Raw genomic sequence first — 12,430 nt, 5'->3', positions numbered from 1 at the left:
TATCTAAAGGTCATTGGAAGAATAAATGGGTAAATAAGTGTCTAAATGGATGTTTTTTTTGTAAATTTCCTTGTATAACTGACTTATTAAGTGTATCTTAGTGAATACATGTATTAGCAAGTAATGTTTAAATATGTAAATATCTTTTATTATTATTATTATTAAATGGGATTTATAAAGCGCACTGACACCGTGGGTTTCCTGGCGCTGTGAGACATCAAATTCCAGAACTGAGGGTTAGTGCAGGGTTAGCAGGGTGGGGGGAAGAGAAAAGTTTTTAGCAGCTTCCTAAAATGGAGGAGGGAGCTGCTAGATTTGATGCACAGGGGAAGGGAGTTCCAGAATTTTGGGGCCAAGAATGCGAACCTTCGTCCGCCGAACTTATTGGTTCTGGTTTTAGGTATACTGAGTGATTTGAGATGGGTAGAGCGGAGGTTGCGATTTGGACAGTAGGGGGTGATCAGAGAAACCAGGAAGGCAGGACTGGGGCAATTGAGGGCTTTGTACGTGAGACAGCCCAGCTTAAAGGCCACCCTTTGTTCGATGGGTAGCCAGTGCAGTTTGTGTATCATGGGTCTGGCAGATTGCCATTTGGGAAGTTTGAAGATGATCCGGGCTGCCTGATTTTGAACCACCTGGAGACGGTGGAGGAGAGTTTTGGGGAGTCCATGGTAGATGCTATTAGAGAAGTCCAGCCGGGAGAGCACAAGAGAAATGATGACCTGTGTCAGGGCCGGCGTGGGAAGGAGATGGCAGACCTTCCGGATCTTCCTAAGCTGAAAGGAACAGGATGAGATCACGGAACTAATGTGGGGTCGGAGGGAGAGCTCGGCGTCAATTATAACGCCGAGGCTTTTGACAGAGGTGGAAGGGGACGGCGGGGGGCCCAATTCGGACGGCCAGAAGTGAGTGCCCCAGGCAGAGAGACTGGCGCCTGGGAGGAGGAGCTCAGTTTTCCCGGGGTTCAGCTTCAGTTGGTTGGAATTCATCCACTCTAGTATGTGGCGCATAGCAGAGTGGAAGTTGTCTATTGCATCGGGGGAGTTGAGTGGAAAGATGATCTGCAGATCATCTGCATAGTTAAAAACTGTAATGTCCCACTTGCGAAGTGAGTGGAGTAGGGGACAGAGGTATAAGTTGAACAGCAGGGGTGATAGAGAGGAGCCCTGAGGGACTCCACAGGTTGTGGGGGTCATAGGTGCAGAATAGGGACCCAGGCGGACAGCTTGGGATCTGTCAGTCAAGAAGGAACGGATCCAGCTGAGAGCAGAGTCGTGGATGCCAGCCTGTTCGACACGGTTAAGTAGGATGTTGTGGTCAACCGTGTCGAATGCGGCCGAGAGGTCTAGGAGGACGAGAGCCTGGGGGGTTCCTGAGTCGGCATTTCTTCTCAGCGTGTCGAGTACAGCCAGAATGACAGTTTCGGTAGAAAAAGAAGGTCTGAACCCGGCCTGATTAGGCTCCAGATAGCATGAAGACTCAATGAAGTTGGAGAGGCACCTGGTGACATGTGCTTCAAGGAGTTTAGAGAAGTAAGGCAGGAGCGAGATAGGGCGGTAATTGGACAATTCCGCTGGGTCTGCGCCAGGTTTCTTCAGTAGCGGGACGAGGACTGCTTTTTTGAAGGAACTCGGGACAGTGCCTGTGCTGAGTGAGCAGTTCAGGAGGGGTAGAATGCATTCCGGTAAAGAATGACAGACTCTTCGCAAGACTGATGGAGGACAGCCGTCAAGCGGGGATCCAGATTTTATCCGGGAGGCAAGCTGTACTAGGGAGGTAACATTGATGGGGGGAAGTTCAGTGAGCGTAGAAGTGTTGTTAGATGGGGTTTCCAGAGTGATGAATTGAGGGACCGTGGGAATGGATGCCTTGATTTTATTGATTTTTTCGGTGAGAAAAAGGTTGATGGCGTCACAGGATTCTTGGGTGGGAGTCTGGCCTGGGAGTGTTCTGTCGTCAGATGTTAGTTCGTACATGATTTTAAAGATTTCTTTTGATTTGTTATCTGAGGAGGAGATTCTATCCGAGAAATGGGTCGATTTGGCAGAGACTATGGCTATTTTATAGTCTCTGCGAGCTGAAGTATATTGTAGTCTAGCTGGTTCGGAATAGTTACGTCTCCAGGCCCTTTCCGATTGACGTACCATCAATTTAAGTTTTTTAAATATCTGCATCAGTGTCTCACTTTGTGTATAAGTGGCTGCATGGGTTGCATGAGCAACCCTTGACCCTGCCAGCAGGTAGGTCGCCCCCCCAGCCGCCACACGGTCCTCCTGTGGCGCTGCCCCGCTAGTGCTCTCGCTGCTGCCTGAGTAAGTCCTTCTGTGCCTGCTCACAGTTGTCTCCCTTAGTTTCTCTGCCCTGCGCCCCCTCACCCCCGTTTTTTGCATACTGTGTCCCCTGATCACTGTTGTCTCCCTTCGTTTTCTGTGCCCTTGTGCCCCCTCTCCCCCGTTTCTTGCATTCTGGGCCCCCTGATCACTGTTGGCTCCCTTAGTTTTCTGTGCCCTTGTGCCCCCTCTCCCCCGTTTTTTGCATTCTGTGGCCCCTGATCACTGTTGTCTCGCTTCGTTTTCTGTGCCCTTGTGCCCCCTCTCCCCCGTTTTTTTCATTCTGTACCCCCTGATCACTGTTGTCTCCCTCTGTTTCTCTGTGCCTCCCTGCCCCCTCCCTCGTTTCCCCTCCGTGCCACCTTTTCCCGCTGCTGCGTCCCTGCGGCCCCGCCCCCGCTGTCCAATTCGCCACCCCACTCCCGCCTCCCAGCTGCTCCTCCCTTCCACAGCCCCTCATATGAAGGCCGTGCAGCGGCCGCGCCAAAGGCAAGCCGCCTGCGCCCGTCCGCGCCTGGACCGTGCCCAACACCAGAACCCCTGACCCCTGCCGCACCCAGAGTACCCGACTGAGATATGACTCCGCCACCCTCAACTCACTTAACACCGGACAACCACCCGCCTGCTACCTAGCCACCCCGAAACGAACCCACGGACCCTTCGCCTGCAAAGCCTGCAAATTCACCTGCCTTCAAACCTGCCCCCCCGCCCACCAAACACAGCAACAACAGCAACAACAACCTCAAGTGCATCCTCCTCAACACCCGCTCCGTCCACAAACACGCCGTCTAACTCTGGGACCTCCTCGACACAACCGCACCGGACGTCGCCTTCCTCACAGAAACCTGGATGAACGCTTCCTCGGCCCCTGACATCGCCATAGCCATCCCGGACGGCTACAAAATCACCTGGAAGGACCGCGTCAACCAAACCGGAGGAGGAATCGCCATCGTCTACAGGAACACCATCAACATCACGACCAACATCGAAGACACACTCTCCGCCGCTGAACACCTACACTTCCAGATTCACACCGACCCCAAGACCACCCTTAGAGGAACGCTCATCTACAGACCCCCGGGCCCGCGCACACAATTCAGCGAAACCATCGCCGACTTCATCAGCCTGCACGCCCTAGCCCCACCAAAATACATCCTCCTAGGGGACCTGAATTTCCACCTGGAGAAAAACAACGACAACAGCACCTCCACCGTGCTAGCCAACCTCGGACTCAAACAACTGGTGAACACCCCCACCCACCTCCCCGGCAACACACTCGCCCCATCTTCTCCGCCAGCAACCACGTCACCACTCCACCGTACTACACTGGACCGACCACAGATGCATCAACTTCACCTTTGAAAAGAATACATTCACCACTGCACACGACAAATCCCCCGCAGATGCTGGAGCAAAATCACCACAGACCAGCTCCTCTCATACCTAAACCTGAACCCGCTAGCCGACACCGCGGACACCAACGAAGCAGCCCACAACCTCGCACAGTGGATCACCTACTGCACCGACGACCTCGCCCTACTGAAGAACCCCCCATGCAAGACCGGCAACAGGAAAACATCATGGTTCACAGACGCCCTCAAAGAATCAAAGAAATCCTGCGAACCCTCGAAAAAACCTGGCACCAGGAACGAACAACAGAAAACCTGACAGCCCTCAAGAACGCCACTCACGAACACCACCAGCTGATCCGCACCACCAAAAGGGCATCGTTCAAAGAGCGGCTAGACAACAACACCCACAACAGCAAGGAACTCTTCAGCATCGTCAAAGAGCTCTCCAACCTCAGCGCCAGCAACAGCGACATCACACCATCACAAGACCTCTGCAACTCCCTCGCCACATTCTTCCACCGCTAGATCACAGATATACACGACAGTTTCGGACCCCAGACTCTGCCTCCAGTCACCGAACCAACGACCCCCACCACTACCCTCAGCACCTGGACCCCCATCAGCACTGAAGACACAACCCACGTCATGAACACCATCCACTCCGACTCCCCCTCGGACCCATGCCCCCATCATATTTTTAACAAAGCCGACATCATCATCGCACCCCACCTCCGGAACGTCATTAACAACTCCTTCACGTCAGCGACCTTCCCTGAGAGCTGGAAGCACGCAGAAATCAACCCCCTTCTGAAGAAACCCACGGCAGACCCCAAAGACCTCAAAAACTTCCACCCCATTTCTCTTCTTCCCTTCCCGGCGAAAGTCATCAAGAAAACCGTCAATAAACAGCTGACTGCATTCCTCGAGGCAAACAACTCACTCGACCCGTCCCAGTCCGGGTTTCGAGCCAACCACAGCACCGAGGCCGCCCTCATCGCAGCCACCGACGACATCAGGACCATGAAGGACAACAGAGAAACAACCGCTCTCATCCTCCTGGACCTCTCGGCAGCCTTTGATACCGTATGCCACCGCACCCTAATAACCCGCCTCTTCAACACTGGGATCCAAGGAAAGGCCCTGGACTGGATCACCTCATTCCTCTCCGGCAGAACCCAGAGAGTCAGCCTCCCTCCCTTCCGCTCAGCGACCACCGAGATCATCTGTGGCGTACCCCAAGGCTCCTCGCTCAGCCCAACTCTCTTCAATATCTACATGACCCCCCTCGCCGCCATCGCATGCAAACACAACATCAAGATCATCTCCTACGCTGACGACACCCAGCTGATACTCTCTCTCACCAAAGACCCAGCCACCGCCAAAAACAACCTCCAGGAAGGAATGAAAGACATCGCAGAATGGATGAAGCTCGGCCGCCTGAAGCTGAACTCAGACAAGACGGAAGTCCTCATCCTCGGACAATCCCCACCCAGCTGGGACGACTCCTGGGGGCCCATGGTGCTGGGCTCCGCGCCGAAACCCTCGGACCACGCTCGCAACCTGGGATTCATCCTGGACTCCTCCCTCTCGATGACCAAGCAAGTCAACGCCGTCTCGTCCTCTTGCTTTAACACCCTGCGCATGCTCCGAAAAATCTTCAGGTGGATCCCCACCGAAACCAGAAAGACCGTCACCCATTCCCTCGTCACCAGCCGACTGGACTACGGAAACACCCTATACGCAGGAACTGTCGCCAAACTCCAGAAATGACTACAACGCATACAGAACGCCTCCCTTCGCACGACTCATCCTCGGCATCCCTCGCCCTAGCCACATATCGCCCACCTGCACTGGCTTCCCGTCAGCAAGAGGATCACGTTCAGGCTCCTCACCCATGCACACAAAGCGCTCCAAGACATGGGCCCCGAATACCTCAATAACCGCCTCTCGTTCTACACTCCCACCCGCCAGCTCCGCTCCGCCAGCCTCGCCCTCGCCACCGTCCCACGGATTCGCAGAACCACCACTGGAGGAAGATCGTTCTCCTACCTGACAGCCAAAACATGAACTCCCTCCCTGCACACCTACGACTGACCCAGGACCACCTCACCTTCAGGAAACACCTCAAGACCTGGCTATTCGAGCAGTAGCAGACACTCGCCTCCCCTCCCCCCCCCCCATAGCACCTTGAGACCCTCATGGGTGAGTAGCGCGCTCTATAAATGCATTGATTGATTGATTGAGTAGCTACACAAGTGTCTATATGGGTTATTAGTTGGTTTTTTGAGTATCAGAATGAGTGTCTGTATGGTTTGGTGACAGATGCATGAATGACTGACTCACTGTTTATATGTGTTTTGAAGACAGCATGTGTGCAGGACTGTACGGGTGGATGAATGTGTGTATGGGTGTGCTAATGAGTGAATGACTGCCTCAATAGTGTCTTTATGAGTAAGTACATACTTTTTAAACTGGTATATGTGAGTATTGATGTATATAAGTAAGGATATATGACAGTGACAGATTGAAAACGTTCCTGTATAAATAAGTATGTGTTTCTATAACTTATTGTTTAAGAGAGTAAGTATGTGTATGTTTCTGTAAAAGTAAGTGTAGTGGTGTGTGTGTATAGCTGTATATGCAAACAAATGGATGTTTGATAGTTTATTTGCATGTGTGACTATGTGTGTGAGTAACTGTATAGATGAGTATCGGTGTGTAACAGGATGTATAGGTGTATGAGTACATATGATGAGTGAGTACATGTTTAAGTGACTATATAGAACTGTTGGTGGATGAGTGGATGTGTATGTAGATGTTGGAATTACTAAATAGGTTGTTGTAACTGGTATTGGTATCTCCATTTTTTAGAAAATTTTAGTATCTATTTTAGAATGTGTGTATCAAAGGTTATATTAGGGTGAGAGGAGGTCTGCCACTCTTTCACAAGGATGATGTCATCAGTGATGTCATTTGAGATGTCACTGACCATGTGATGAGTGATGTAATATGTGACGTCATCAGCAGTGCATTGCGGGCGCGCAAGTTATAGTTAGCTGAACTAACTGTAACGGGGGAATTTCAATGGTTTTGTATGAGAGAAATGTCCAGCTAACTATAACATGGGTGAAACCTATGGTTTTTTTCAGTGAATTTCTAAGGTTTTTTAAATGCAAATTCCTAACTATAACGTGGCTGAAATCTATGGTTTTTTCAGTGAATATATATATATGCACTGGAAAACTAAACACCCACTTCCTTTAAAAAAAATGGAAAGTTTGCATCTCTGCAACCTCTCTAATTTTTCACCTTAGTCATCTTCCACTCAATCAACACAACAACCACAAACACACACCTACTTGCTACCATTCTTGCCTGAGCTTATCAATTATTCTTCTTTAATTCAAATTCAAACTGCAGGCCCTTTATTCAGCCTTCTTGGTAACTACTACCCGTAAATAGCAGTGGGTAATTTGCACACTTCCGTCCTTTCTTGTGTCTTTTCTACCACACACTGCGGCAGCCCCTTGCGCCACTTTTGCATAATTTTTCCCACAACCTTGTAAATCTGCCCAACTGTGTGTACTTTATGCACTCGCTTTCTTCCTTAGATGTGGTACTAGTTTCTCTTGCTCCCACTGCGGAATCCAACACCCTATCTGTGTATTGACCAAAGATCCACTTCACTGACAACGCATTGGGTAATTTGCGTCTCTCCAACCTTTCTTATTTTTCACGTTTTTCATCTTCCACTCAATCTACACATCATCCACACATACACACATCTAGTTGCTGCATTCCTTAGCTGTGATTATCAACTATTCTTCTATTTTATATTCATATTCAAAGTGCAAACCCTTTATCGAGCCTTTTTGTTGTAACTACTGTTCCAGGAATTCTGCTCATACACAGAACTGTGCATAAAGACTTAGGACCTCAGTGAATTACTTTGTACCAAAACCCACCTTACTACACAAACCCCTTACCAGACTAGCAATCAGTGACTCATTGGTTCTTCGCCCTAGAGCAAAAACACCAATGACTAGTCAACCCAGAACATGCGACTTAGATTACATGAAGTAAAGTGGATAACAAGAACACTCTTTCAATATAGTACCTTAGAAAATACAACCAAATATATTCTCAGAAACAAGGTTGTCAGCATTTTTACTATTCTATGAAATACAAACAGAAAAAGCATCCTATAATGCTAAAGGTAAACACATTTAAAATATACCTACATTTCACCCTCCCTACCTAGCAGATTAGTTTAAAACTACAGAAAGGCTCATAGGATTACATGGACAGACCCTTACCTCTGGTACTCAGCAGTAGTGGATCACATTCAGTGCTCCACAAACTGTCAAGATACGAATGTTCTCCAACTGTGTGTAACTTTGCCTCCACAATGCATTATGAAACGCGCAAGTATCAAAGGGGGCCACAGCTGCATATGTATTATGGCTCGAACGTGCGAGGATCATTCTGAATAACAGACACAGTATTCAAGATAACCTTGATGTTCCATGCTTTCACTATACACACAAAACTAGCGAGGCAGTTTACAAATCTAGCATACCAAATTATTCTCATATAAAGCAAAATACTCAGCCTTCTCTAAACAATATCACAAGTACATGTCGTGTGCAAAGCAGAGCAGGAAAGCAAAAATAGCGTGTAAGCTTCTAATAAACCCATGCTAACTTAACAGGATGTGAGTGCAAGGCTCGCCCTTTCTTGATCAAAGCACGTGATATAAACGTGGGCGAATTAGGAACGCAGAGTCCAAGCCTAAAAAGCAGAGTCAAGTTCACATTTCCAAAAAAAAGTTATTCGGTCTTTGATAGAAAGCAGTAGCTAAAAAATAAAGAAAACATAGAAAAATCAGAGTCTTAATCCAACAGTGTGTAAGCACAGTATGTAGCAACAGCCTCCAACAGGAAGTCATTGTTCTCCTCTGAAAACATTTCAGCCATCCAATTCAATAGTGGGAATGAACATACATGTTCTTCAATGACCGGAGACTCCATCACCATCGGAGGAAAACTCGGGTCATCTTCAATGTAACTGCGTGCCAAGAACTCAAGCGCCGCTGCAAAAACATTCCAACGTCCCATTATTCCATGTGTCGCTGCTAAGGCCATAATCCTGCCGCCAGAACAGAGCACGTCATGAACCACTAAGGGGCTCATCAGATGGTCATAATCCGCGTTGGGAGACACCGTACTGCAGAGACACAAATCCAGGACCCAGTCGAAATCGCAGCTCAGGCAATGGAACACAGGTAGAATGCATGTGAAAAAGGAAAATCGAAACGATAATCCATAAGCTGCACTCTATGTAGCCAAAGGCAGCGCTCCGTAATAACTAATCATTCGTTTGCGAACCATCAACAGCCGGGACATATTGTCATCTGCTGCAGGATGTGCATCCATATTTATGTAAACAAATTAATAAAAGCACACCGGCAACTAATGCGAGTATTAAGCGCAACCCACCAAAGATGCAGGAAAAAATCGAATGAAAAAATCCCAGAAAATACACCAAATATACTTTCTACAGAAGTCACAAGGCCACTGCTTCTAACTTTAAAAAGGTAAGGTAACCCCGTAGTTAAGGACACATTAAAGATACTCTAAATTAACTCCCCAAAATTCAAGAGCACGTCTGTATTTAATAAATCATGCACTTCTGTGTGGGTGTTTGCTACATGAAGGACAAATGTTTCTGTACCAGATATAAGAGCGACCTCTGTTTGAGACAAAAGCGCTCTTATACGACTCATTTGGTTGACTCTGCTTTTAAGGTCGAAATAGACAGCCAGATGGAAACATCCAGCTTCCCATGCAGAGGAGTTAACACAACTTTTTTTTAATCAAACCACACGCTCAGTTACCGTAATCATGTAAGCGATGCCTGCTAACAATGCACAACAATCTCCATTATTTCAAAGTAAATAACTCCCGTTTCCAGTAAACTGAATGTTATGATAGCAGGTGTCGGACTACCTTTCAAAACTCAGTCCAAATTAGGCGCATCTTGTTTACAAGAGCCATGCAATTGTATGTGTCTACACATTATGGAGTGTTCTGCTACTATTGTGCAGTCCTCGCCATTCACATAGACTTCTTTTCCCTCCCTCAGACACCTATATGTAAATGGTAATAACCAAGCTTCATGCAGATAAGCGCTCCCTAAACATCCATATCTGCCTACAGCATAGTATTTCAGGCAAACCTCAAACTTAACCAGGTTAAAAAATAACGTTCTGATACTGTGGATAACCCACACACCTAAATTGGATCTCCAATGAGTGACCACTTCTAACCATTCTCATAGCGCGCCCTGTGCTCTGATTTGACAGTGAGAGAGTGATCGCACCATAGTTTGTACTGCTAATCATTCTCAGCATACGCTACGAATACCCTTTGACGTTACACGTCGCATCAGAGCTTCCGTGTGACGTCATGTATGGCGCCCCGTACAAAAAAGACGCGAATGTTTTTAATTGTTTAAAAACATATATTCAATGAACTTACTAACAAGACTTAATCTAGGATAATTATTAAATATTTTTTTTAAAGTTTTCAAAATCCTATATTACTTCTATATTGTATGAGTGCAGCTGCGTGCCCCTGCGCCTGGTACCCTAGACTCCACCACGCCCAGACCCGGTTCATAAGCACGCATGATCATCACCACAAAACCATTAGCACGTATATCGCTTTTCGACACATGCTTTTACAACTTGTATGCATTTACCACTCATGATAAACGCATAATCTTAATAATGTTTTTTTGTTGATCAACACTTGTTATAATGCCTGTGGCTTACGTCCTTCAAATGAGCTTCTAGGTATACGTGTGACCATGTCTGATCAGATCGGAGGCCAAGGACAAACACTGTGGTATCTGTGGCCCGAAATCTCATTGATCACAGAGAAAATATGCGCAGGGTAAAATGAAAGTAACAGGTATAATAAAAATAACGGAGGAAAACGACTAAAATGGCGGTTGGGTGGAGAAGGTAATCAACGTTTGGCGCCTCGACACTACATTTCAAATAAATATACATACAATATGTTTATTAATATATTACAAAAGTATACCACTGGATGACACACATGACCCAGGAAAAGAAAGCGGCACATTTAATACCTAAAATCAGGAGAGGTGTACTTGGCGAACTTGAAGAAAAAGAAAAAAAGTGCACTTGCAAACAAGGCTGCGCATGCGTAGAGAGTACATCTGATGCAGGAAAAAAACCTGGAAAGTTTTACATACTGTCATGGAAATATAGCTCTAAAAATTGCCCCCGGAATTTGCCCCGCGAGACCTAATAAATAAAACGGACTTCTATAGTTCTTTTCCCTTTTCTACCGCGTACGAGTACCATACGCGTACGCGGTCATTTTTTATTTAAAAAATAAAATAAAAATTGATCCTAAAAATCCATGTACGACCCTCTGAGCAAGCCTAGAGAGTCAGGATATTTCTACCCGGCCCCCTTTCCTTATTTCTCAACTTTGTTTTACACTTTTCTTGTGACTCGCTTTTAGCGACGAACAAAATGGCTGCCAACACGGTTTTGCAGTGTTCACAGACAGTTGACATCCAATCAGCATGCAGCTCGTGCTCATAATATAAAATATGTTTATTAATATATTACAAAAGTATAGCACCGGATAACACACACCACCCGGGAAAAGAAAGCAGCAAATTTAATACCTAAAATCAGGAGAGGTTTGCTTGGCGAACTTGAAGAAAAAGAAAAAAAGTGCACTTGCAAACAAGGATGCGCATGCGTAGAGAGTACAACTAATGCAGGGAAAAAAACTGAAATTTTTACATACTTTCATAGAAATATAGCTCTAAAAATTGCCCCCATAATTTGCCCCCCTCGGGACCTAATGAATAAAACGGACTTCTAGTTTTTTTTCACCTTTTCCACCGCGTACAAGTACTGCACCAGTACCCCGTCATTTTTTATTTTAAAAAAAATCAAAATTGAGCCTAAAGATCCAGGTACCACCCCCCTGACCAAGACTATAGGGTCAGAATGTTTCTACCCTGCCCCCTTTCCTTATTTCTCAACTTTGTTTTACTGTTTTCTTGTGACTCGGCTCTTGCGACAAACAAGATGGCTGCCAATATTTCCTGTTTTGGAGTATTGACAACCAATCAGCATGAAGCTCCTGCTCGTAATTGTACGTATTTCCGTACGCGTACGGCAAGATTATTATTTTTTTTTTAAATAAAAAAAGAGCCTAAACATCCATGTACGACCCCCTGAGCAAGCGTAAAGGGTCAGAATGTTTCTAGCCTGCCCCCTTCCCTTATTTCTCAACTTTGTTTTACTGTTTTCTTGTGACTATGTTCTACCGAGGCACAACATGGCCGCCAACACTTCTGGTTTCGAGTGTTGACAGACAGTTCACAGCCAATCAGCCTGCAGCTCGCACTCGTAATTGAACGGATCTCCGTCCGCGTGTAGAACTCTGTCTCTAGATATAGCTATGATTATACTTTTAATTTTCTCAGAAACTACTGAACGGATTTACACCAATTAACAAAAAGCACAATCTGCGAACCGAACTCTACCTCTCTGCCAAATTTGGTGTAATTCCGTTCAGCCGTTCGGGCTGTAGCCCTGGCTAAAGGTCCCTATGGAAAATTGCATGGGGAAAACACGTTTTGGGAACCCCTTTTTTCTCGGCCCCCACTTGACGAATCAACCCCAAACTTTCA

General features: G+C 46.7%; 1 protein-coding gene across 4 annotated transcripts in view; it reads left to right on the top strand.

Annotated features, from left to right (window-relative positions):
* Positions 1 to 12,430, top strand: part of DHX40 (DEAH-box helicase 40) — a 377,067-nt gene that overhangs the window by 197,820 nt on the left and 166,817 nt on the right. The window lies entirely within an intron of this gene.

This window comes from Lissotriton vulgaris, chromosome 2_1, assembly GCF_964263255.1.
Source record: "Lissotriton vulgaris chromosome 2_1, aLisVul1.2, whole genome shotgun sequence".
Classification (NCBI taxonomy): Eukaryota; Metazoa; Chordata; class Amphibia; order Caudata; family Salamandridae; genus Lissotriton; species Lissotriton vulgaris.
This window is presented reverse-complemented; position numbering and strand designations above follow the sequence as displayed.